The 26106-nt window shown below is 46.2% G+C and overlaps 1 long non-coding RNA gene across 1 annotated transcript; it reads left to right on the forward strand.

Annotated features, from left to right (window-relative positions):
• Nucleotides 1-1230: 1230 nt before the first annotated feature.
• LOC102164321 (uncharacterized) lies at nucleotides 1231-26106 on the forward strand. Its single transcript, XR_304362.4, has 3 exons — nucleotides 1231-1423; nucleotides 25471-25629; nucleotides 25889-26106. It is a non-coding gene; the product is annotated as an uncharacterized LOC102164321 (long non-coding RNA).

Raw genomic sequence — 26106 nt, forward strand, 5'->3', positions numbered from 1 at the left:
CAGCTTGTAAAGGAAAGGAAAGGCTGAAGAAGCTGGACTCTCACAGGGAGATGGTGAGAGAAAGGAGAAGCAAGAGGTAATATTGACCAGGAAAATGATGGCACCTCCTGGATCAGGGCTCTGGACTTCCTGCAGTTGTAGACAAGTGGGAGCCTAAATTATGTGACTGTCAAAAGAAAAAGCGATGGCCAGAGGCTGAGACAATGGTGGGCTTTCCCTTCTCCATGCAGAACCGCTGTTCTCCCCACAGTCCCTGCATACTCCTGTCTCTCTCTGCCGAATAACTCTAACCCCTCCCTACTCACTCCTACCTTGTCTAGTCTCCTCCTTTCAAGTCTTTATCTTCTTGACCTTCTCCCTCCTTTCTTCACTCCCTCCCCATCTCTTGCTCACATTCCTCAATATTTTTTCTTTCTTCCTTTTTTTTTGGCTCTTTAGGGCTGCACCCTCGACACATGGAAGTTCCCAGGCTAGGGGTCAAATCGGAGCTACAGCTGCTGGCCTACACCACAGCCACAGCAACTCAGATCTGAGCCAAGTTTGCAACCTACACCATAGCTCACGGCAACGCTGGATCCTTAACCCACTGACAGAGGCCAGAGATGGAACCTGCATCCTAATGGATACTGGTCAGATTCGTTTCTGAGGCGCCATGAGGGGAACTCCCCATTCCACCGTCTTTGGCCTTTTCCGTCTCCTCCTCTGCCGCACCTACCTTCAGGCAGCTCTTGCTTGACCCCTGCATTTCTTTGCAACAGCTTCTTATCCCAACCATTCCGCATACTAGGGGGTGCAAACTGATGGCCTGCTGCCTGAATATCTTCAGAAACATATAATTTGCTAACAGAATGTTTAAAAAAATATTGAATGCATTCCCAACATTTAAAAATGGGCAACTGTACACACACACAAAAAAAATCCAGATTTCCAGCTTTAAAAAATTTAGACTATCTGCATTGTGGGGCCCACATTCATTGCTGGTAACAAGGGAACCGGATGGTAGCTGCCCTTCTCAGGTCACCAGAGTCTACACTCTGGCCTCCTTAATCCCGAGGGAAAATGTCAATTGACATTTATCATTTAGCTTGAGCAGCTGTTTTTCCTCTAGCACAGACATTTTAGTCCCTACCCACATGTTTACTCCAAAGTGGGCAAACAAAGAGACAGCCAGAGCCTTGTTTTTCTCACCCCCCAAGTGCTGTGACGGCGTTTGCATTTCCTGCTTTGCTCAGGCCGGCGGCTGAGTTTGCAAACTTTGCTATTGACAAAGACTCTGGTCTCCCTCCCTGCCTTCTCTCCCCCTCACCTCTTTCTCCATTGTACCCTCTCCTCCCACCTTCGGTTCACTTGAAGACTAGTGTTTATGGCATTGCTGTGAGGCTGAATAACTTCAGGACCACTGAATCCTCAATCTTCAGAAAAGGTCTGTGAAAGATCATTGTATTTTTGCAAGTGTTTCATGTGTGTACACAGAAGATGAGGGCAGTTACTTTATCAAGAACTTATTAGTAGCTTTGCTGTTTGTGTCATCCACTAACAACTTATTCCTATGGATGAGATCTAAGAAACCCAATGAGCCAAAATAGCCTTCTTTTACGGTCATTATTTGCTGGGGGATGGCATCTACTTGGTAGTAACAGAAACATGAAAAACAGTGATCAAACAAATTAGGGGTTCAATTTTTCTGCATTTAAAATAACTCTCAAGGTGAGAAAAGAGCTCCTACTAGCATAGCAGGAACCTGGCTCCCTGCAACCTTCTGAGTTCTCATTTGTACGGGTGACCCTGTCCTGCATCCAGAACCTCATAGTAAGTTAGAATGTGGTGTCAAGAGTTGGCTCCAGGAGTTCATGTCATGGCTCAGTGGTTAACAAACCCAACCAGGATCCATGAGGACATGGGTTCAATCCCTTGCCTTTCTCAGTGGGTTAAGGATCTGGTGTTGCCATGAGCTGTGGTGTAAGTTGAAGACTCCGCTTGGATGCCGAGTTGCTGCAGCTATGGTGTAGGTTGGCAGCTGTAGCTTGGATTCGACCCCTAGCCTGGAAACCTTCATATGCCAGAGGTACGGCCCTAAAAAGCTAAAAACAAACAAACAAACCCAAAAAAACCCCAAAAAGTTGGCTCCAGAAAAGAACTCTTCTTGCAAGTCCATTTAGTGACTTAGGCTGGTAACCCCTTGGCCAGAACTTTGTCACCTGGGTAGAGGACAAAAGGCTGAGGAAAAAAGAATTTTTTTTAAAGCAGAGGAATATTGCTAATAGAAATAAAACTGGGGTTCTGCTGGATGGAGGAATTGGGGAATGGAGATCAGGTCTCTGCACGGTGGCTGTCTGATGCCCTTTCTTTGAATGTCTAGAGCTCCAGAGAACATCTACGGGCCCAACATCAGCTTCCTTGAACTTCACCACACTTTGATTCCTTATTCCAGGAACTATGAGTAGTAAGATCCCCTTCCCCCAAATCTGCCGACAGTTCTATTTTTTTTTTTTTTTTTGGTCTTTTTTTGTCGTTGTTGTTGTTGCTATTTCTTGGGCCGCTCCCACGGCATATAGAGGTTCCCAGGCTAGGGGTCAAATTGGAGCTGTAGTCACTGGCCTACGCCAGAGCCACAGCAACGCAGGATCCGAGCCGCGTCTGCAACCTACACCACAGCTCACGGCAACGCTGGATCGTTAACCCACTGAGCAAGGGCAGGGACCGAACCCTCAACCTCATGGTTCCTAGTCGGATTCGTTAACCACTTCGCCACGACGAGAACTCCCGACAGTTCTATTTTTAGGCATTATTATTCTTCCTGAAACATTCAGTGGCTTCAGCTCTACCCTACAGGCCTCTGACTGTGTGTGTGCACATGTGTGCATATGTGTGTGTGTGTGTTTGCACAAACCTGTGTCCATACGTCACAAAAAAAGAAGAGGGAGGAAGACTTTCCACACTCCTTCCTCCACCCTTCCAAGGCTGATGCTGCCCAGAACTGAAAACACTTTGATAAATAGAATGCAGACCTGTGCACCCCAACAGGTAACTGGAAGCACAGGAAGAGCTGGCACTTTGGGGTGAGTCACTAGTAGGGGTGAATTCCAGCCTGTGCTCAGCTCCCTTGGCCTCACACCCAGGCACAGTGTGGGGGCTGCTTGCCCAGAGGAAGGGGCCCTTTTTTCTAATTTGCACAAAAAGTGCCCTTTGTTGCCAAGCATGTAGGCCTATGGGTTGCTTGTGCCCAGAGGAAGTGCCTTTTCCTACTTAATTCACCCTGAGAAGGAGTCTTTATTTTATTATTATTATTTTTAAATTTATTTTTTGCCTTTTCTAGGGCCAAACTAGAAACATAGGGCATATGGAGGTTCCCAGGCTAGGGGTCTAATAAGAGCGGCAGCTGCTGGCCTACACCACAGCCACAGTAACATAAGATCCAAGCCGCGCCTGCAACGTAGGCCACAGCTCACGGCAACACTGGATCCTTAACCTGCTGAGCAAGGCCAGGGATTGAATCCGCAACCTCATGGTTCCTAGTCAGATTTGGATTCATTAACCACTGAGCCATGACGGGAACTCTGAGGAGGAGTCTTTAAAATGCACCGAAAGGTGCCCTGTGGGCTGGCTGCAGTCTCCCCTGTAGGGTGGTTGGTAGATTTCGCCCCTGCTTGTTCTGAGAGCCAGAGATCTGTAGGTTGGACTGACCACCCCATTCCTTCTTTCCCTCCACAAAGCCGATCAGGCTATTGAAGGAAAACAAGCTGAAGGCAGACACATTCTATTCCTCTCAGCAGACCAACACCTTCTGTTAAGAAGCCATCTCCCTGTGTGTTGCTATGAGTTAGAGGTAGCCCAGCACATGTGGGGTCCAGCCTATGCCCTGCTCCATTGAGGGGTACTCAGGAATATCCCAGTTTAGTCACAGCTCATTTCCAAATTGCCTCTGCAGGTGTCTGACCTCAGCCTCCCTCATCTTTTTTTTTTTTTTTTATAATTTTATTGGAGTATAGTTGACTTACAATGTTGTATTAATTTCAGGTGTATAGAGCAAAGTGAATCAGTTAGACAGACATACAGCCATTCTTTTTCCCATATAGGTTATTACAAACTATTGAGTAGACTTCCCTGTGCTGTACAGTTGGTTCTTATAAACAGCCTGCCTCATCTTTTTTTTTTTTTTTTTGTCTTTGCTATTTCTTTGGGCCGCTCCCATGGCATATGGAGATTCCCAGGCTAGGGGTCGAATCAGAGCTGTAGCCACTGGCCTACGCCAGAGCCACAGCAACGCGGGATCCGAGCCGCGTCTGCAACCTACACCACAGCTCACGGCAACGCCGGATCATTAACCCACTGAGCAAGGGCAGGGACCGAACCTGCAACCTCATGGTTCCTAGTCGGATTTGTTAACCACTGCGCCACAACGGGAACTCCAGCCTGACTCATCTTAATGTCCTCTTGGAGAGTGACATCTTCTGATACTAGCACCCAACTGGGATAAGCTAGAGCCCCATGTGCACTGATCACACCTTCTTACTTGGAGACTCTATGAACGTATGAAATAAGCTGACCTTAAAATGCTCAACGAATAATGAAAGTACAGAATAGTTGCAGAGCAGACTGTTTTTGTTTTTTAAATAGACAGATTAGCCCACATATCAAGTTAAATCTCATAGAGAATCTCACTACATAACAGAAACATGAAGGCGGAACCTCTCTGGGAGAAGAGGGTGGAGGCGTTGAGCACTGCCCCCTGTGTACCTGCCCCGGATATAGGTCAGAGCCCCTCAGGCACCTCCTGGAGCGCCAAGCATCTGCTGAAGGTGGTTTGCACATGTATAGGGTAGTGGAAAGAACCCAGGTTTGGACTTAGGAAATGACTTGGGTTCTTGCTTTGCTACTAACTCTCTATGTGGCCTGCGGCAAGTGAAACAACTCAGGCATGCCTCATCAGCCTCGTGTCACCCACAGGAACAGGAGAATGAGTCGTGCAGGTACCTGCAGCTCAATGGAGAATTAATTACTTAGGCATCACCTCCTTCTCATCTACTTGGTATGTCCTTTCTCATCGGCCTCCTCCATCTCGGCTTTTGGCTGTGTGTCTTGATATACTCTGGGAGGCTGAGCTGATGGCCGCTTCACATTCTACTGTCCTCTTCTCCCTCAACAGTGGAACCTCAACCGTGTCTGGGTGTCAGTGTGCTTTTTTAAAACACTTCCTTGGACCCCCTTTTGTCTAGGGCTGGCCACATGACTGTTTAGCTAATGAGTCATTAGAAATGTGCTTTTAGGAATTCACTTAGTTTTCTGATTGACTTTTGGTTTTTTTTTGGCTGCATCTGCCCAAGGTATATAGAAATTCCTGGGCCAGGGATTGTACCCATGACACAGCAGCAACAATGCACCATTCTTAATTGCTAGACCACCAGGGAACTCCCTCAGATTGATTTTTTTTTTTTTTAAGACAGATTCAGTTGCGATATGCCTTTTTTTTTTTTTTTTTGGCTGTGCCCATGGCATGTGGAAGTTCCTAGGCTAGTGATTGAACCCACACCACAGATATAACCAGGGCCACTGTAGTGACAATACTAGATCCTTAACCCACTGAGCCATAAGGGAACTCCTGCCTTTTTTTCTTTTCACTTCCTTTCTGCTTGAAATGTGGATGTGATGCTTGAGGGCAGAGCAGCCACCTTGCACCCATGAGGCAGAGGGATGGACAGATTAGATTTTTGGTGACTTATTGAGCAGCTGCATCAACTCCGGACTGTCTGCTCCAGTCTTTGAGAATACTGCATAAGAAAATAAAATCCTATTTGGCTAAGCCAAACGCAACTTGAACCAGGATCCCCTCTCTCTATGCAATTTTGTTTGGAGCTAAGTAAACAGTACCTGCTGTGTCCCTGCCTTACAGTGCTGCTTCCCCAAACTGCTTCCCAGATGCAAAATTCATAAATATATGAGAGATGCCCATGCTACCCAGTCCCTCAGGCACTGCCAAGGCTTCTGGGAAAATAGACTCAACCCCTGCTTCTCTGTGCGGGGGTTGGACACAGCATCTTTAAGCTCCAGTTTCCTCCTCTGTAAACTGGGGAATTGGTAACTACTTAGCAGGAAGAGTGTGTGAAAATCCCCAACCTCATTAGCAATTATAATTATTACCAGCACTCCTCATTCCTCTGCGGTTTTTTCAGCATCTTCCCAGTGGGAATTGAGAGCATTTGCTGCCAAGCTTACCACATGAGGTCACCAAGTCCACAGCATTCTTGTCCTCATGAAACTTCATTTCTTTTCATTTACAATAGAGAACGAGAAAGAATGTTCTCAGTTACAACTGGGACATTTGGGCCCGAGGCAACACTATGGACAACGTTGTACCAAACCAGGAGCGATGGATCAACACAGCAGCAACCTCTTGCTTAGTGAGCACTGTGTCCTCCTTGGGGCGCTGGATGGAGTTGGGGTCTGGGAGCCACTAACACCTCTTGACGGATGATGGCGAGAAGAGAAGTTCCAAAAGAGCGGGGTGGCTGGTGTGGGGGTGCTGTGAAAGTAACGGGACAGAGATTTTGCCTCTTCCCCTCCACCTTTTGTACTAATATTTTAATAATCTTTTCCCCATGACCTTGCCTCTCTCTATCTCTTGGGGTATGTCTATAGTCTCAGTATTTGGCCTTAGCTAAAAGAAAATTTCCTTACTATTCTTCTTTATTTTACAGTTTTCCAAAGATATTCTTCTAATATAGCCTTTTGCCATTTGTCATTCTTCTCTCTCGTCATTGCGTATGAGCATTCTTTCTTGCTTATTTCTGTCGAATGATCTATCCTTCTAGGTCTGTCTCAGGCGCCTTTATGGAGTCCCCTTGGATGGAGATGCTTCCCTTCTGTGGAGCCTCACAGCACTTAGTTTCTATGGCTTCTGTGATCATCAGCAACCTGGCATGTGCTTGCATTAGATTTACTGCTTGCCCCACCCTTCAGATTCCTTAAGGCAGGAATTGTGGCAGGAATTGTCTTGTAGTCAGGCCCGCCCTTGGCACATTGTACCAGCCTGATACATATTTACTGAATTCAACTGTAAGTGCCAATTTGGGAGGAAAGGACAGACGTACCCCGAGCATAATACATTTAAAGAAAGTAGAGATGATTTTCCATATTTCCTGAAGAAATGCCTCCTATGTAGGCCTCTGCTACATGCATATAGGACAGGAAGTAAAAGGCGTGGCTAAAAACCAGATGCTCAGAGAACTCTTCTTCACGAGGGACACAAGCTATTAAAGAAATCACCACCAGAGTTCTCCTTATGATGCAGTGAGCTAATGATCCGGCATTGTCTCTGTGGTGGTGAGGGCCCTTGCAGTGGATTTGCAGTGTGGTTGCAGCTGCAGCTCAGATTTGAATCCCTGTTGAGGGAATGTCCATATGCCTCAGATGTGGCCAAAAAAGAAAAAGAAAAAAGAAAGAAATCACTACCACCTCTCATTGCTTATAGTAAGGGAATTCTGAATAACTCTTTCCTGGGGAGCCACTGAGTCAGAGGTTCACACCTGGTTAGGTAAGTGGTGGGTGTGGTCAGGGAAGAAGTGATGAATTTTTTTTTGGCCTCCGCACCAGCATCAGCTATTTATGTATCAGTGATGCAAATTTCTTTTTTTTTTTTTTTTTTCTGTCTTTTGTCTTTTGTTGTTGTTGTTGTTGGTATTTCTTGGGCCGCTCCCGCGGCATATGGAGGTTCCCAGGCTAGGGGCCGAATCGGAGCTGTAGCCACTGGCCTACGCCAGAGCCACAGCAACGTGGGATCCGAGCCGCGTCTGCAACCTACACCACAGCTCACGGCAACGCCGGATCGTTAACCCACTGAGCAAGGGCAGGGACCGAACCCGCAACCTCATGGTTCCTAGTCGGATTCGTTAACCACTGCGCCACGACGGGAACTCCCAGTGATGCAAATTTCCATATGCAGAATCTTGCTATTGTTCAAAGTGCTTTTATACACATGCCCAAACAAGATCGAGTGAGGTGAGCTGTCTGGAAAAGGAGCTTGACAGAGTAGGTTCAAAGGATACCTCAATTCCTGGACTGGGCCCGGAACAAGGTGGGAAAGAAACAGAACTTCCCTGCTCTGACAGTGTTAGCATGGAGATGTCTAGCAACCAATCTGATATGAGAATCAGAAGCTGAGGAGAGAGAGAGAGTGGGCTAGAGAGTAGATTTCAGAGTCATTGGTATGTAAATGGGAATTAAAGCGCTGATAGTGCTCCAGGTCACCCGGGGAGGGTGTGAGGAGGAGGAGGGAGACGACTGGAGATGGAGTCCCAACACTTAGAGGGTGAGGGGAGGACAAGATGCCTGAGAAGGCCAGGAAGGGATGGCTGAGAGGTTAGGAAGAGGTCAGAGAGGAAGTCATTATGAAAATCATGGGAGACTTCTGAGGGAGTGAGGGGGGGAGACAGAGAGATTGGGAATCAGTCCCAGTGGATGCAGCAGAGTTTCTGTTGTAAAGTAAGAACCAAAATGTGCCTATCTGATTTGGGTTGGGGCACTGGGAGACAGGGAAGGAATCCTTGAGGTTCAGGTGGATGAAATGCTTTCCCGCACAGAGACAGAGAATCTGGGGAAGAAAGGCAAGTTTTAGTACAGCTGTAAAGAGAGAAGAAACCTTGGGCAAAACTCATTAAACAAGAGAATGGGATCTGGGACAGAGAATGGAAAGACCCGCTTTATCTATGAGAATCTGTTGGGTCTGTGTCCGGATGGGTACTGGTTTTGGGAGCCAGTGAACTTTCTATTTCTTAAAACTCTGTGCTAGCAGTTCTCCTGTGGTGCAGTGGGTTAAGGATCCGGCATTGCCACTGCAGTGGCTTGGGTTGCTGCTGTAGTGAGGGTTCAGTCCCTGGCCTGGGAACTTCCACGTGCTGTGGGCGCAGCCAAAAACAAAACAAAACAAAACTCTGTGCTATCCACATACTTGCTAAACACACAGAAGCCATGATACAAATGTTGAACAGGGCAGGACTGAGGTGAGAACCTTCTAGCACCTTTGGATACTTTCATTTAATCAGCTCCAATTTCTCCTAACTGTACAATTATCTATTCCATCTGTCACCATTTGTTCTAGAAGGATGTGATTTGAGATGACATGAAATGCCATAATCAAATGCAGACCCTTGTCTATCACGCTGCCTCATTTTGTCAGTCCACAACCCTGACAGGAGAACATGACTTGAGGACAGTCTGGCATGACCTTCCCTTGCTGAGTCCCCATGAGACCTTGGTGGCCACATTGACTTCTCCTAAGGGCTCACAAAACACCTTTTTTACATCTCATTTGAGGATTTTTGCCTAACACAGGCCACTGATGAGTAATTTTTAACATTCCTCTCTTCCCCATCTTTGGAAGTCAGAGCTACACCATCTCCTGCCTTCTAACATCTCTCTGCCCCTCTGCGACTCCTCAAAGATTGTTGGCAGTGAGTTGGTGATACTCTGTTATTGATTTATTGATTGACTGACTAATTGTGCTTTTTGAGGCCACACTTGCACTTGCGGCGTATGAATATTCCTGGGGCAGAATCGGAGCTGCAGCTCCTGGGCTACGCCACAGCCATACCAATGCGGGATCTGAGCCATGTCTGTGACTTACACCACAGCTCATGGCAACCATGGATCCTTTTTCTTTTTTTCTCTTTTTTGTCTTTTTGTCTTTAGGGCCGCACCTGTAGCATGTGGAGGTTCCCAGCTAGGGGCCCAATTGGAGCTGTAGCCACCAGCCTACACCACAGCCATAGCAACGTGGGATCTGAGCCACGTTTGGGACCTACACCACAGTTCACAACAATGCCAGATCCTTAACCCACTGAGCGAGGCCAGGGATCAAACCTGTAACCTCATGGATGCTAGTTGGATTCGTTACTGCTGAGCCACAACAGGAACTCCTTATTTCTTTCTTTCTTTATTTAGTACAATGGTGTGGAGACCGGACAGTTTGAACACATTTAGAACAGCTATATTTTGGAATTCCCTTCATGGCTCAGCAGTTAACGAACCTGACTAGGCTCCATGAGGATGCAGGTTGGATCCCTGGCCTCACTCAGTGGGTTAAGGATCTGGTGTTGCCATGAGCTGTGGTGTAGGTCACAGACGCAGCTTGTATCCAGTATTGCTATGGCTGTGGCATAGGCTGGTGGCTGTAGCTCCGATTTGACCCCTAGCCTGGGAGCTTCCATGTGCCATTTGCTGCAGGTGTGGCCTTAAAAAGCAAAGAAGAAAGAAAGAAAAAGAAGAGCTATATTTTCTCTTACATTCTTTCTCAGGTGTTGGATTCTGAATCCTGCTTATCACATTGTTCCACCCTATTCCCTTCTAACACCTTGCTTCTAATTGAGAAGTTGGAAGCATTAAAAAGATTCTGTCTCACTCCGTCATCTGGAAACTTGACACAATTGGTCACCAGCAAAGGTGACCTCCCTACCAAGACAAATTTCCTTATCTTTCCCTGCAGAGATCCAGATACCATCAAGTTCAATGCCCTGACACTTACGGCGTGATTGATAGATTCTAATGGAAAAATGGGAATGTAAAAGACAAAAAGGAATAACGCTAAATAGGACGTGTGCACACGTTTTTTTCTGCAACTACAAAGGCCCTGCCCCAGCTCACTGTGTAATTTCATGTTTCTAATTTATTTGGCCACCAGATGGCATAACTGAGTGCAATTTTTTTTTAAAGGTAGGGGAAGACAGCCTTTCTAAAACCCCCCAACAAAACATTATTAATCAATGCCGAAAAGGCCCAGGAGAAATCACATTCCAAGTATCTGTTCTAAGCAACAGTTGATATTTTGATATAGTTTCCTCTCCATAGAAGTACAGAGAAATACCTTTTTTTTTTTTTTTTGTCTTTTTAGGGCTGCTCGCAGCATATGGAAGTTCCCAGGCTAGGAGTTTAATCAGAGCTACAGCTGCCGGCCTACACCACAGTCACAGCAATGCCTGATCCTTAACCTACTGAGCCAGGACAGCAACCAAACCCACAACCTCATGGATCCTAGTCGGATTCATTTCTGCTTTGCCACAACGGGAACTCCAAGAAATAACTTTTTTAACCTTAAAATTCCTGAGATAGGCCTCCTGGATTTCTCTTCCCCTCCCGTGGCTGTGGCTGTATAGAAAGCTCCCTGGGAGTCGGAACTAGAAGCGGGTTGTCTTTACCTGCATCTAATATGTACTTCCCTTGGCTACAAACTCCTCACTATGGAGCCACTGAATTTATGAGTGGATGAAGAGATCGATGAGGAATTCGTGCTAACATTACATCTTTGGACTAAAATATGTATTCCATTTGTGAAGAGAAGTGCTGAGTGTCCTGTGTGAGGCTGAGGACAAGCACAATTGATCCCTGGGTCTGTCCCTCTTGGTTACATCTGGATAGGACTTGGCTCTTGTGGGCTTTGGAGTCTGAGGTCGGGGTGCCCAAGAGTCTGCTATGGGTCTTTGAGGCTGAGGAGGTGGGAGGAGGCGGCGTGAGAGTGGTTATGACAAGAGGGAACTGAGAAAAGTGAAAACATTCAGTGCTTGTTTTGTGCTTCTGTACACTTTCGACCCTGGGGAATTTTACAGGACTTTTTCGAATATTTATCTTGGATGGATGGAGTCATTCATCCAATAAACATCCCAGATACTGTGTAGGGGTTGGGAGTAAACAGTAAACGCTGCAGAGTTCCAGCCTTGGAGGAGCTTTCTAAGTTTGGTTGTGAGCCCCACAGGGACAAGGTGGAAATGCCAGGAGAGGCACTTTGCCTGAGGCCCCAGGGAACACCCCATGCCCCAGTGTATGGAGGGAGCCATGGCTCCCCAGGTCCCCGCAAAGCAGGATCCCTCTAAAGCCCCCTTGACTGTGGGGAACATGTCAAAATGGAGAAGCTGCAGGATAACATCCCGGCTCATTTTTTTTTTTTTTTTTTTTTTTTTTTTTTTTTTTTTTTTTGTCTTTTGTCTTTTGTTGTTGTTGTTGTTGTTGCTATTTCTTGGGTCGCTCCCTCGGCATATGGAGGTTCCCAGGCTAGGGGTCGAATCGGAGCTGTAGCCACCGGCCTACGCCAGAGCCACAGCAACGCGGGATCCGAGCCTCGTCTGCAATCTACACCACAGCTCACGGCAATGCCGGATCGTTAACCCACTGAGCAAGGGCAGAGACCGAACCCGCAACCTCATGGTTCCTAGTCGGATGCGTTAACCACTGCGCCACGACGGCAACTCCAGCCGGCTCATTCTTATACACAGGCAAACACTGAGGGTTTGATGAAGAAAGGAGAAAGCAGGGTAATGGGAACCACGCTGCAGAGATGTCAGTTGCTGGCTGGTGGTTGCCAAGATCTTGGTGATCTGATAAAATGGTGTATAAGGCAGAGCAAACACACCCTTGCGATGAAGCCAGGCACTTCATCCACAGTGCAAGATGCTACAGAGGCAGTGCCGGGGTGGGTTGGAGAGGATCAGGATTGGAGTCTGGAAAAACAGTTGGGAGGCTGTTGACACTGTCTTTGGGAGCAGTGATGAACACTTGAATGAAGACAGCTGCCAAGGGGCAGGTGGGGACAGAGGGGAGACAGACCTCCAGGCTGGAAGGACCAGTGGGAGGGGAGGGGGAGAAGAAGATGACTCTGGAGAGGACACTTAAGGGCCGTGTTCCTCCTCACATACCATGTTGCCTCGACGTGGAATGAGGATCCCACTTCAGTTCAGTCCACTTCTTTGACTTCATAGCAAAAGGAGGACCTTCCAAGCCAGGAAATGGAAACCCTCATCCATGGCCCAACTGGTGCTTGTGGGAGGTGCCCAAGAAGAAGCCAAGTCTCCCTTCCCTGATCCCACCCCTTCCACAGGAGCCCCTTAGAGCCCGCCTGGCCCTGCCCACACCCCGGGGACTGGGCCACACCCCCTCCAGAGAATCAGAATCTGATTCTGGGGCTGTTCCAGGGCAGTGCACAAGCCGCTCCTCCTGCCTTGACCTTGAGAGCACGTTCTGCCTGTGTCACACTTTCTTTTTCTCTGATTCATAAGCGCATTTCAGAATCGCAGTTTGCATTACATACTCCTACTGATAACTGGAAAGGTGCTGAGTGTCTGGATGGAGAACTCCATGCAAATAAAATCCTTCTTCATAGGCTCAGTAGCGGTGATAAACTAGAACTAATGTACAAACATCTCATTGCCGCTGCAGGAGAGGGAGGCCTTTGGAGGCTGCTCTCCAATAAGGGAGGGTGAATGGACAGTCATTGTTCAGGAGGCAGTTACTCTGGTCCAACTGATCATCCCTTCATGAGTTTACTTCAGTAAAAATGAAGAATATTTTAGGGAGCTCCCGTTGTGCTACAGCGGAAATGAATCCGACTAGTAACCATGAGGTTGTGGGTTTGATCCCTGGCCTCGCTCAGTGGGTTAAGGATCCTGCATTGCTGCGGCTGGCAGCTGTAGCTCCAATTTGACCCCTAGCCTGGGAACTTTCATATGCTGCAGCTGTGGCTCTTAAAAAGCAAAAAAAAAAAAAAAAAAAAAAAAAAAAGAATATTTTAAAACATAAAAAACGAGATCTCCCTGAGACACATTACAGCTTCAAAGACTATACTCTTTCCACAATGGAACACTGCCATCTCTTCTAGGAGGACTTTTTCGATTTGTCCAAGGAGTGTAATTCCTCCTTACATTTCTCTTTTATATTTAAGACCCTCATAATGCCCTTATAATGTTTAAATAAAGGAATGCTGTTAAGTAGTAATAAGTAAAACAAAATCTTACCAACAAGGACCTACTATATAGCACAAGGAACTATGCTCAATGATTTGTAATAACACATAAAGGAAAAGAAGCTGAAAACGAGTAACTGAACCCTGTGCTGTACACCCAAAACTAACATGATATTATACTTCAATAACTATACTTCAATAACAAAGAAACAAGGGCCAAAGAACAACAATAACAAAAACTCTTAAACTCTTTTTTAAAAGGTGGTAAAATACAGATAATATGAAATGTGTCGTCTTTGCCATTTTTAACTGTACAGTCCAGTTGTGTGAAGTACAGTCACCCTGCTGTGCAGTCATCGCCACCAACCGTCCCCATCATCCATCGTACATCTTGCATGACTGAGGCTCTGTACCCATGAAGTAGCAACTTCCCCCAGCCCCTGGCAACCTCCTTCCTCCTTTCTCCATGAACTTGACTACTTCGTGTGTCGGGAATCTTACAGTAGTTGCCCTTTTTGGCTGTCTTATTTCACGTAGCATAACATCCTTAAGGTTCATCCGTGTTGTAGCATGTGTTAGAATTTCCTTTCCTTTTAAGGCTGGTGATAGTCCATTGTATGCATGGACCACGTTCCGATTGTTCATTCAGTCACTGGTGGGCACTTGGGGTGCTTTCATCTTCTGGCTGTTGTGACCAATGCTGTTATGAACATGGGTGTACAAATAGCTCTTTGAGACTCTGCTTTCAAAGAGCCTATCCCCAGAAGCGGAATTGCTGGATCACATGGTAATTCTATTTTGTATTTCATTTATTTTTATTTTTTGGCCGAGCCCATGGCATGTAGAAGGCCAGGGATCAAAACCTGCACCACAGCAGCAACCCAAGCTGCTGCAGCGACACCACCAGATCCTTAACCCACTGTGCCAAAAGAGACCTCCCCTATTTTTAATTTCCTAAGGAACCACTGCACTGTTTTCCGTAGTGGCTCCACTGTTTTCCATTCCCACCAACAGGGTGCAAGGGTTCTAGTTGCTTCGTATCCTCACCAACCCTTGCTGTTTTCTGTTTTGATAGTAGCCATCCTACTGGTGAGGTGGCATAAAACCTAAAAGGACATAGGTTTCCTAGAGATTTTGATCTCTCCTACCCCTAACTTTGCAGAAAGCCCTAAGTTCCCTAAGCACAATATTTTTATCCAAGGAGATTTTTAGCAACACGATAACCTCATGGTTAGAGAAGGAATGCTCCATTGTCATCTTAAAGTCTTTACCAGCTAGAAAGGTCAACATTAAATTCTTTTGAATTTTCTTTCATTATTAGTGAGGCTGAACTTTTCCCTAAATTGTTAGGTTTGGGTCCTCTGTTGTGAATTGTTTGTGTCTGAATTTCTTAGCTGGTACAGTGTAAATCAGAAAATGCTATTAAGTGCTTTCTATGTGCTAGTTACTATTCTAGCATGCGATAAAAGCTTTACATGTAATAATTCAGTAGCTTGGTGAATCCTGATCCATCAGGAAGCAGGTGCATTATTATTTTATGGAAGGAACAGAAGCATAGAGAAGTCAATTAACTTGTCCAAGGTCCTACCCAGAAAGTCTGGATTCAGAACTTGTGACCTTAGCTACAAAATGAATAATATTTTGCTAATATATATATATATATTTTTGTTTTGTTTTGTTTTGTCTTTTTGCCTTTTCTTTTTTTTTTTTTTTTGTCTTTTTGTCTTTTTGTTGTTGTTGTTGTTGTTGTTGCTATTTCTTGGGCCGCTCCCGCGGCATATGGAGGTTCCCAGGCTAGGGGTTGAATCGGAGCTGTAGCCACCGGCCTACGCCAGAGCCACAGCAACGCAGGATCCGAGCCTCGTCTGCAACCTACACCACAGCTCACGGCAACACTGGATCGTTAACCCACTGAGCAAGGGCAGGGACCGAACCCGCACCCTCATGGTTCCTAGTCAGATTCGTTAACCACTGTGCCACGACGGGAACTCCTGTCTTTTTGCCTTTTCTAGGACCACTCCCAGGGCATATGGAGATTCCCAGGCTAGGGGTCTAATTGGAGCTGTAGCCACCGGCCTACGCCAGAGCCACAGCAACTCAGGATCTGAGCCACGTCTGCAACCTACACCACAGCTCATGGCAATGCCGGATCTTTGACCCACTGAGCAAGGCCAGGGATCAAACCCGCAACCTCGTGGTTCCTAGTCGGATTGGTTAACCACTACGCCATGATGGGAACTCCTAATTTTTTTCTATTAACTATAACATTTTAAAAAATTTTGTGATTAAATTTATCAGTCTACTCCTTTCTTTGGTTGGTCCATTTTTTTCTTTTAGCCAGCTTAGAACACCCTTTTCTTTTCAAAGAATTGAAAGTATTTGGATTTTTTTTTGTATATTATGTTTTGCGTATGTGTTTTCTCAAATAATCAAACGTTTCTCCCAAATCATTTATTTAAGTATATTTTCTTCCATTTTTTAGTGATGGCACTTTTCTGCTGGTTTCTATTTCCTAATTGCTTGGGGGGGTTGATGAACAATATTTATTCAGTCATCTCTTTGAGGATATTAAAGTCTTTTTCTCATTGTTCTGTTCTTTTCATTTTATCTGACATGAATCTGCCTCTGGAGTATTAGTGTTGTTGACTGCCTTTCTCAGTGTGAGTTTTTGTGTGTTTGGTGATTTTAGCTTGCAGGTTCATTTCCAGGATTTCTACCTCACTCCTCCCTGCCCCAGGGCCCTGTCCCAAGTGGTGGTCAGGGCTCCTGCCCTGGCATGACCCTGGGGATGACACGGGTCCAGCCCTAGGGCAGAAGGAGGCTGGGTTAAGGCCACATGGGTGTCCATTTGGTTATCCAGAGGCCATAGTCCCAGACTAAGTCAGTAGAAATTTATTTCACTCTATTTTCTTTCTTTCTTTCTTTCTTTCTTTCTTTCTTTCTTTCTTTCTTTCTTTCTTTCTTTCTTTCTTTCTTTCTTTCCTTCCTTCCTTCCTTCCTTCCTTCCTTCCTTCCTTCCTTCCTTCCTTCCTTCCTCTCTTTCTCTGCACACATGGCATGCATGAGTTCCTGGGCCAGGGATTGAACCCACACCGCAGGAATGACAATGCTGGATCCTTAACCCACTGAGCCACCTGGGAACTCCTCAGTCTATTTTCTTGAAGATGGTGGGAAGAGGTCAGTTGTGTGGCTCTTGGATTTTGAGCAGTGAACATGATTCTTGTCCCCCATCTCAAGTGGGCAGTTTAATACTTTCTCATCAGTCGATAGGACTTAAATCACCATCTGCCTTTGACTATATCCAGATTCCAACAGGGCACAGCTTCAGCCCTGATTATTTTTTGCCTTTATATTCCATTTCTGAGAATACCCGTGAGGATTGTCTACCCTGGTTAAATATGAATTTTTGACTTTCTATAATATTTTATCCATCATTGCTTTGTACTGGAAGCCTTGGACTGTCTATTCTGTTTCACTTGTGTATCTGTGTCTTTTTGTACAGGCATTATTGCAGCTCTCTGCTAGGAGTTAGGGAACCACTCTGATAAGTCCCTCCAATCATGCTCTGATACCTTTCTCAAGGCTGGATCAGGTTGCAGGCTCTACAGCAGTTATCTGAGATGAGAGCAGAAGTGGTGCTGTCCTCCACCCAACATGAGGACGCATCAGAGGAGCCCTGCGGTGGCTGCTCTGGGACAGGAGGAAGGTTTCTACTTGGTGGCTCCATGCCAATATTTCATCAGGGGTCTCAAGCCAGGCTAGATCCAGCACCAGGAAGTGTATGAGAGCAAATACTGGTAGCTTGACAGAGTTGCTAGATGGACACCTAGAAATCTCAGAAATATGGGATCCCTGCAGAAGATGATGGTGTATCTGGCAGCCAGGATGCGTCTGGGGCATTATGTAGCCATGTCCTTAGGACCCTATGAGTAAACTGTCCAACATTCTACACCCACCCCTGCCTGGAGGCAGAGCACATATGTAGCCCCAGCTCCTTCCCCATCTCCTGCTGCACCAGGCTATTTCTTGTGCCTTGGGCAAGGTGATCAGAACACAGAGCTCCATACAAAGTGGTGCCTCTTTTGCAATAAAAACAGAACCAGATATCCCACTGGAGTGCCCTCCTGGCTATGAATTCAGGGGCAGTGAGCAGCAGCCTCTGCCCCACCCAGAGGCCCTGGCTCCCTTTTCACTGGCATGCCCTGCAATCAGGCTCAGCAGGGCTGCCAGCAGACACACTGGGCTACCCGCCTGGCCAGACTGTCTCTGGAGGTGCCTGTGCAAGTTTGTCCCAGAAACCAGTTCTTCCTGGAACTGGGTGTCACCTCAGGACAGAGAATGCCAGGAGTCACAACTTGGCCCTGCAGCAAATGAGGTCTTCTGATTCTGCCTGAGACAGCAGGTTGTCGCGCCTGGGCTTTGGGCCTGAGCTGGGACTTGCAGTTCCATGGGGAAACCTGGGGCAGTGCCACCAGGGGGAGCCCTTTCCACATCTTGGGGCAGTGCCACCAGGGGGAGCCCTTTCCACATCTTGGGTCTGTGTTGGCCTCCTGAGCATTGGTGAGGAGTGCACACTTGACTTAGTTTCTATATGATTACGGTATTAAACAGGCCTCCGTTTCCCTAATTTATGTAGTCAACTTCATCTCTCGCCTTGGTCTGAGTTCTATCTTGCTTCAGATGTAGTTATGCAACGTTGCAGTTGCCCATCAGCGTGGGGTCAGAGAGAAATGAGTGGGCTCACATGCATCTCCACTAGCCAAACGCCACCCTCTCCACCTCACCTGGTAACCAAGGTCATGAGATTGTCCTGAGCTTTAGATGCAGCAGGCGGAGAGGGATGCGGAGGTGCAGTCAGTGTGGGGGCCTCTACCTTGGCTACACTGCCCTCCAGCAAACACCTCCACTAGGACAGAGAAGCCTAGCTGCCAGCAAATCCTTCCTGCTCTTGGTGGGTGCTCTAGACACCCCCTTGGTGGGGGCTCCAGGCAGTGCAGGGTTCAAGGAGGCTCAGGGAAGATGCTGCCTGGACGAGAAGAGAGTGTGGCCATCTGAGGAGGGTTGTGGCTGGCTCAGCTTCAGGTGTGCAGGAGAGCAACTGGGGAGCTGGGTGAGGGCTGGCAGGGTTGCTGAGTGGGGCAAGGCAGGGCCAAGGGGACCTTTCCAGCTTGAACTCCACAAACACCTCCCAACTCTGGCTCCTTGTGAAGCACCACAGGCCCCCGGCCTGGGTCACAACACTGGAGGGTGACGTGGATGGTACGTCTGAAGCAATTTCAGAGTCTTGGGAGCTGTATTATTTTCTGGTGTGGAACTGAGAAAATGCCAGGATCTTCTAGAAAAAGAACCATGTTCAACATAGTGCTGCCTACATTGTAGGTAAGAGACGGGAGGAAGGAGGGATCGATGTGGAGAGAGAGGGTGGAAGGCAGGGCCTGCTGTCTTCTCATAGCTCCTCAGTTTCAAACCCTAGACCCTTGAGGAAAATGAATGGATTCACAGCATCAGCTTGGTACTTAGAAATGGAGACTAAGAGCCACCTCCTCCCCTATGAAGGAAAGGGCCTGCCTCGGACTGGAAGGCAGAAGGATGAGGCTGTGGACACTTGTGGGTCCTAAAGAATGGGGTCCTTGGGCTGAGCCCTGGTGAAGGGGCAGAAATGGTAGAAAGATCTGTGGCATCAGAGAGAGACCTCTGTCTTGCTTCTGTGAGTCTGCAGCCCCTGAGAGGGAGGCACCGAGTGGAGCTGCCCACAGGGTGAGGCCTCAGAGGCCTTAGAGGCCTCACAGCTGAGCCTGTGCCTCAGCCAGAGGCGGGAGAGAGCTGCTCCCCCAGGGAACATGCTGTAGCCCAAACTGGAAACCACCCTATACCCTTCCACAGGGGAGGAAAGCTGGAGCAGACTCATGCGGTGGATACTTCTCGGTGAAGAAAACAAATCTTCCTAGAGCCCCACGTGACACCACGTGAGACAAGTCAAGGGGAAGAGGCCAGGTGCAAAAGGGCACATAGTGTATGATTCCACTTATAAAAAGCTCAAGTCCAGGCAAAACTGTAGAGGTCAGGAGAGTGGTTACTCTTTGGGGAGGGTAGTGACTAAAAGGAGACACGAGGGGTACCCCCTGGCATCCTGGGAATGTTCTCTTTTATCTAGGTGCTGGTAGCATGGATGTGCTCAGTTCATTGGTAAATGTGTGCTTTTCTGTATGGATGTTATATTTGTGTATATTTTTTATTTTTTAATTTTTTTTTGTCTTTTCTAGAGCTGCACCTGCGGCATATGGAGGTTCCCAGGCTAGGGGTCTGATTGGAGCTATAGCCGCTGGCCTGCGCCAGAGCCGCAGCAACTTAGGATCCAAGCAACCTCGTGGTTCCTTGTCGGATTTGTTAACCACTGAGCCACAACGGGAACTCCTGTGTATATTTTTCAAAAGATTTAACTGTAAGAAAATGAGACTACAAAATGGAGTAAGGGGTGGAAACAGTCTTCTATTATTTCAGTGCCCACTGTGCTCGGTGCCCTCCTCATGGGATCTTTGTTCTTTTCTTATTGAGAGGAGGGGAGGCGGGGCAGAATGTAAATTATGAAGGACTTTCTGCTTTGTCGCTCCTGACATCTTCTATGAATCAATTTTTTTTGATCACCTGTTTAATGGCATCCTGAATTGATCTCATGCATTTTTCAGCTTCCGCAAAAACTGAAATGGATTAGATGGGTTTGTGTTATTGTGAGCCCTCCGTTTGCTGCCTCTTTCATTAAATACTAGCTGGACTCTTGAGTATGAGCATTAGCCTCTGTCAATCCAGCAGTGAGACCTGTGGGTTTCTCACATCAACCAGACAGACACTTGATCAAGTTTGAGGTGTTCTTGGTATTGTCTCCAGAGCCCTCGGTTTCAGAGGCATCACTGCTAAGGCAGGTCTCAACTCACCTGGAGTCACCTGGAGATTAAAGACAGCCACCAATCCTTTGCTGTTTGTCCCATTGAGAAGTGGGGTCCCCTTGAATTTAGATGAATTCTGAGGCTTTTTTTCCTCTTTTTTTAGGACTGTACACGTGGCATGGAAATTCCCAGGCTAGGGGTCGAATGGAGCTGCAACTGTTGGCTTACACCACAGCCATAGCAACGAGGGATCTGAGCTGCATCTGCAAACTACACCACAGCTCACAGCAACGCCAGAGCCCTGACCCACTGAGTGAGGCCAGGGATCAAACCCACCTCCTCATGGATACTAGTCGGATTCTTTATCTGCTGAACCACATCGGGAACTCCCTCTGTGGCTTTTTGATCAACAAAAATTGGTGGAGCTGATGCTGAGCCACTTTCCAGACTTAGGCAACTTCTACTTTTTATCTCTTGGAACACTCTCTGGGAGCCCTGAGCCACCATGCAGGAAGTCCAAATTCCCCGAGACTGTATGATGGAACAGCCGTGTCCAGCCCTGGGGTCAACCACCAGCAGAGCCCAGCTGTCCCCATCAAGGAGACAGAGGTGTAAGGGAAACTGTCCTGGACTCTTTTTCTTTTCTTTTTTTTTTTTTTTGTCTTTTTGCATTTTTCTAGGGCTGCTTCCCGAGGCACATGGAGGTTCCCAGGCTAGGAGTCTAATTGGAGCTGTAAACACCGGCCTACGCCAGAGTCACAGCAACACAGGATCCGAGCTGCGTCTGCAACCTACACCACAGCTCACGGCAACACCGTATCCTTAACCTCCTGAGCAAAGCCAGGAATCGAACCTGCAACCTCATGGTTTCTAGTGGGATTCGTTAACCACTGAGCCACAACAGGAACTCCCGTCCTGGACTCTTTAGACTAGCTCATCTGCCAAATGATGGCCCTGAGTGACCCCAATTGATATCAATAGGAGTAGACTTGCCAACTGACAAAGTCATTAACTTTAAGCCACTAGGTTTGAAGTAGTTATGCAGTGAGTGGTTTTAAGCCACTAGGTTTGGAGTGGTTATGCAGTGATAGGTAACAGGAACAGCTGAATCTTTACCTAGTCCACAGCCTTCGTGTCCATGATGAGCTCTGTAAGAATCCATCTCATTAACTTACTTTGCCAGTGTGGCTACAGTATTTGCCAAATCTTCATTTCATTAGAATTCTTTTAGCTGTCAGGCTTGTGGCAGGATAATTTATTATGGAATTATTTTTTGTTTTGTTCTTGTTGCTCTATGTGTATTTCCCTCACTGAGAAGGTTATGAAGTTTTTGTTCTCATTTCTGAGCTTCTGTTTTGGATATGGAGAGGGTGGGTGAGTGTTGGTGTTAGGGTCATGTATAAACATCTAGGCTGAGACAGAAGTGGGTTGTGGGTATGTGCTTAGCGGAGGTTGAGATTCTCTGGGATCTGGAAATTTGGTACCTTCTGCTCAATGAGTAGTGGAGACTCAGGCTTCTGATTTTTCCCAGGGCATACCTAGGCTGAAGGATGGCTGGACAAAGCCCAGAGAGGCCGGGCATGGTTTCTCTCCACTAGGGACACAGGACATGGTACCCCAGGGGAACTCTGTGGTCAGTGATATGGACATCCATAAGGGGCAGTGCCTGATCCAGAGGACACCAGGGTTTGACAGAAACCTCTGAAAGAAGAGGGATCAATGGAAACCATGGCTGCTGCTATGGATGGAGTGTTTGTATCACCCCTAAATTCATATGTCAAAGCCCTAATCCCCAACGTGATGGTATTTGGGGGTGGAGTCTTTGGGAGGTAGTTAGGTTTAGGTGAGGTCATGAGGTGGGGCCCCAGTGGTAGAATTAGTGCCCTGATAAGAAGAGGAAAAGACCAGATCCCTTCTCTGTCTCTGTCATGTGAGGATGCAGAGAGAAGCTGGCCATCTGGAAACAAGGAAGAGAACTCTTACCAGACACTGAATCTTCTAGCCCCTCGTTCTAAGACTTCTGGGCCTCCAGAACTGTGAGAAAGAAATGTTTGCTGTTTAGGCCACCTGGTCTGTGGTATTTTATTATAGCAAGCCTGAGCTGTGACAGCCACCACTGGTTACTAAGGACCTGGCCTTGCTCTCAGCTTTTCTGGCACTGAATAAACCCCTGATGTTTTATGATCTCATGAAGGGAGGAGGGAGCCCCACTAATGACTAGGGTTGAATTTCCTCATAGTCTAGCAGTTTGGAACACAGAGCAGATTCCATTTGGTTGAGGAAAACATTAGGAATGTGATATTTCATGCACATTTTATAATCAACAATGATAAATGTAACATACTTTTAAAGCCATCCAAAACATTTTGTGGCTTTCTCTTTATTGCATTGTGGGCTCCTGTGCCCATTGAATTCTTGGTATTTTCCTTGGCAGGATTTTTGTGAAATGTCTCCAAAGTCTGAATTTTTTTTTTTAATATAAAGAAGGGCATGGAAACAAGGGAGGGGCTGGCTCAGAAAAATAAAACCCAACTATTTTTGATGCACATCCTTTATTTCTCACTTACTGAATATCTTCTCTCTGTAGTCTTTGATTTTAATAAATTGTGTATGGATTTTTAAAAACTTCTAATCTTTTTTCTGCATGATCAAGCAATCCCACTCCTGGGCATGCACCTAGACAAAATTATAATTCAAAAAGATAACACACCCCTATGTTCATTACAGCACTATTGACAATACCCAAGACAAGGAAACAATCTAAGTTCCATGTATGGACAGATGAATGGATAAAGAAGATATGGTACATATATAATGGAATACTACTCGGCCATGAAAAAGAATGAAATAATGCCATTTGCAGCAACATGGATGGACCTAGAGATGTTCATACTAAGTGAAGTACGTCAGAAAGAGAAAGAGATCACTTATATTTATAATCTAAAATATGACACACATCACAAGACTACCCGGTGTCAGCACTATCCTTTGTCATCCTGGGGCAGTAACATTATTCATCACATTTCCACCAGAAGAACCCCTTTGAAGTAAGATTCCAGGGTATAAACAGTTTTTCTCCTTTTTTATGTAATGCAGATAATTATATAGTAGCAGAGGGTGGGTGGCCTTCAATTCTGCTCAGAAGGACATAGATCAGATCTGGCCCCTTTTCCCATAAACGTTCTCATAAAATTAAATAAGGTAGTTAAGCCCCCCTCCAGGACCTGGAGGTAATGATTGCTTTGCTCTTGAACAAGCTAAAACAAAATTGGAAATGTGGTTGATTATTGCATCATTGTACCACCCTGGCTGCTGGGTAGCAAGAAGCCAGCAGTCAACTAAAGCCATGGTGAGAATCAGCTGAAGAAAATCTGCGAGGCGAGAAAGGAGGCCCTAGTGAGAAAGGAACTATCTCAGGCTGTGACCACTGCTGAGAAGTATTGCCGTGTGTGAGAGACGGGAAGTGCCAGTGATACATGAATCCTCAGCACAATGAGAATCTGTGGTGGAGTGGGTAGCCTTTGCAGCTCAGTTAAAGACAGTCTAGAGAAGCAGTTTGTCCCAGCACAAAATGACAGTGGGAAAGTAAAATGTTCTCTCCAGTTCAGAGAATTTAAGCAATGTATATTTGAACTTGTAGCAGGGATCTGTATTGCACAATAGTCACTCACTGATTTGTTCTGTAGAATCCATTCACTGCTTTGCTTGTGTAAAGGAAACATCAAGATGGCAAACCTCTGATGAAAACTCAGATTGATGACCATCACACACACACGCAAACACACACAACTAAGGACATTCTGAGGAAAAATGGAGGCAGCAGGAAATGTATCCTGAAGGTATATAGGTTAAACTCATGCAGTTATATCATGAGCATTTGCCAAAATCTGGATAATCTAGTAAAATCAGAGAAACAAAAGCTAGGGCAGATAATCAACAAGCAAGAAATTGTAAAAATTCAGGGATGTATATTAGAAGGCATTGGAATTTGATTCTTTGGGTAAATCTGCCCTCCCTTGGCCTCTAACCTTTATGAAATCATGCAGACGTGAGCATCCCAGCAAGGCCCTGGCAAGGGAATGACACGAGTGTAGATGTATAGGGACTGGAATACCGCAGTGTGATTCTGATACAGTCGCCCAGAGTTAAGTGTCAGATGCCCAAGTTAACGACACAGTCCCCAACAAGACGCCCTTACTTCACATGCCAGGCACAAGTTTGGGGGTCCCCAGGCCACTTGCTCCAAATGGCTACAAATCTGAGGTGTTCCCATGACACCTCCTCAGATTTGATAACTTGCTAGAACAACTCACAGAATTCAGGAAAATGCCATACTTTCAATTATAGTAAAGGATACAAATTAGGAGGACCAGACAAATGAAAAGACATGTAGGGCAAAGTTTGGGAGGGTCCCAAACACAGAGCTGCCATGTGCTCTCCCTGTGGGATCAGGGGACATCACGTTCCCAGTATTGGTCTCATTCACCAGCCAGGAAGCTCCCTCAAAATCAGTGTCCAGTGTTTTCACATGTAGACATGACTGATTGAATCATTGGCCACACGATTGAATTCAATTCAGGCCCCCTTACCTCCCTGAAGGTTGGTCTGGCTTAAAGCCCCAACCCTTTAATCACATGGGTATCTTTCTGGTGACCAGCCTTTCATCCGAAGTCATTTCATTAGCATAAACTCAGGTATGATCCAAGGGTCTCACGAATAACAAAGATACTCCTATTACTCAGGAAATGCCAAGGATTTAGGGTCTTTCTCCCTCCCAGGAACCAGAAACAAAGGACATCAATTTTTTATTGTTCAATAGGGGCATCTCAAATCATATTAGGTATTACATGGGTTCTGCATCCACAGATTCAACCAACTGTGAATCCCGTGCTATGTTTACCATCAGAGGTTGGTGAAGCTGCAGATGTGGAACCACTGGATACAGAGAGCTGACTATGGAACTTGAGCATCATCAGATTTTGTATCTGCTGTGGGTCCTGGAACCAATCCCCTAAGGCTACCAAGGTACGACTGTATCATAAAATAGTGATGAGAAATGCTGACTTATCTTGAGAAGAACTTAAGTATTCAGCCAAGTGCCGTCTCTCATCATGGACTCATAGGATCCAAGCTTCCAGTTGTTGCAGGAATTGAAAGTTGATGTGATAAAGTCCCAATGCTGTAACGGAAATAGTATTCCAAAAAGTGAGAGAAGTTGAGGACTACCTCAAGATGCAAACATGAAAGATTTGTCACAATTTACTTATTCTTTGCTTTCTTTTAGGGATGGAACAAGATTAAAGGTCAACCCATGAAGAAAATAATATAGTTGGCTTCCTCCCTCATCCAATTCCATGTTTTCATTTCCCACATTAAACATTTTTGACATTTATATTCACATGGAATTGATTTTGAGAATAAAGAGACCATTCTAATCATACTGTATTCCAAATGGTTAGAACCAATATACCATTTATGTAATAAAGCTTTCTATTTCCACTA

This window comes from Sus scrofa, chromosome 7 (genome assembly GCF_054392235.1).
Source record: "Sus scrofa isolate SSC_HxYL_T2T_F1_AM1 chromosome 7, Sscrofa_HxYL_maternal_Yorkshire_Landrace_v2.0, whole genome shotgun sequence".
In the NCBI taxonomy this organism is placed as follows: Eukaryota; Metazoa; Chordata; class Mammalia; order Artiodactyla; family Suidae; genus Sus; species Sus scrofa.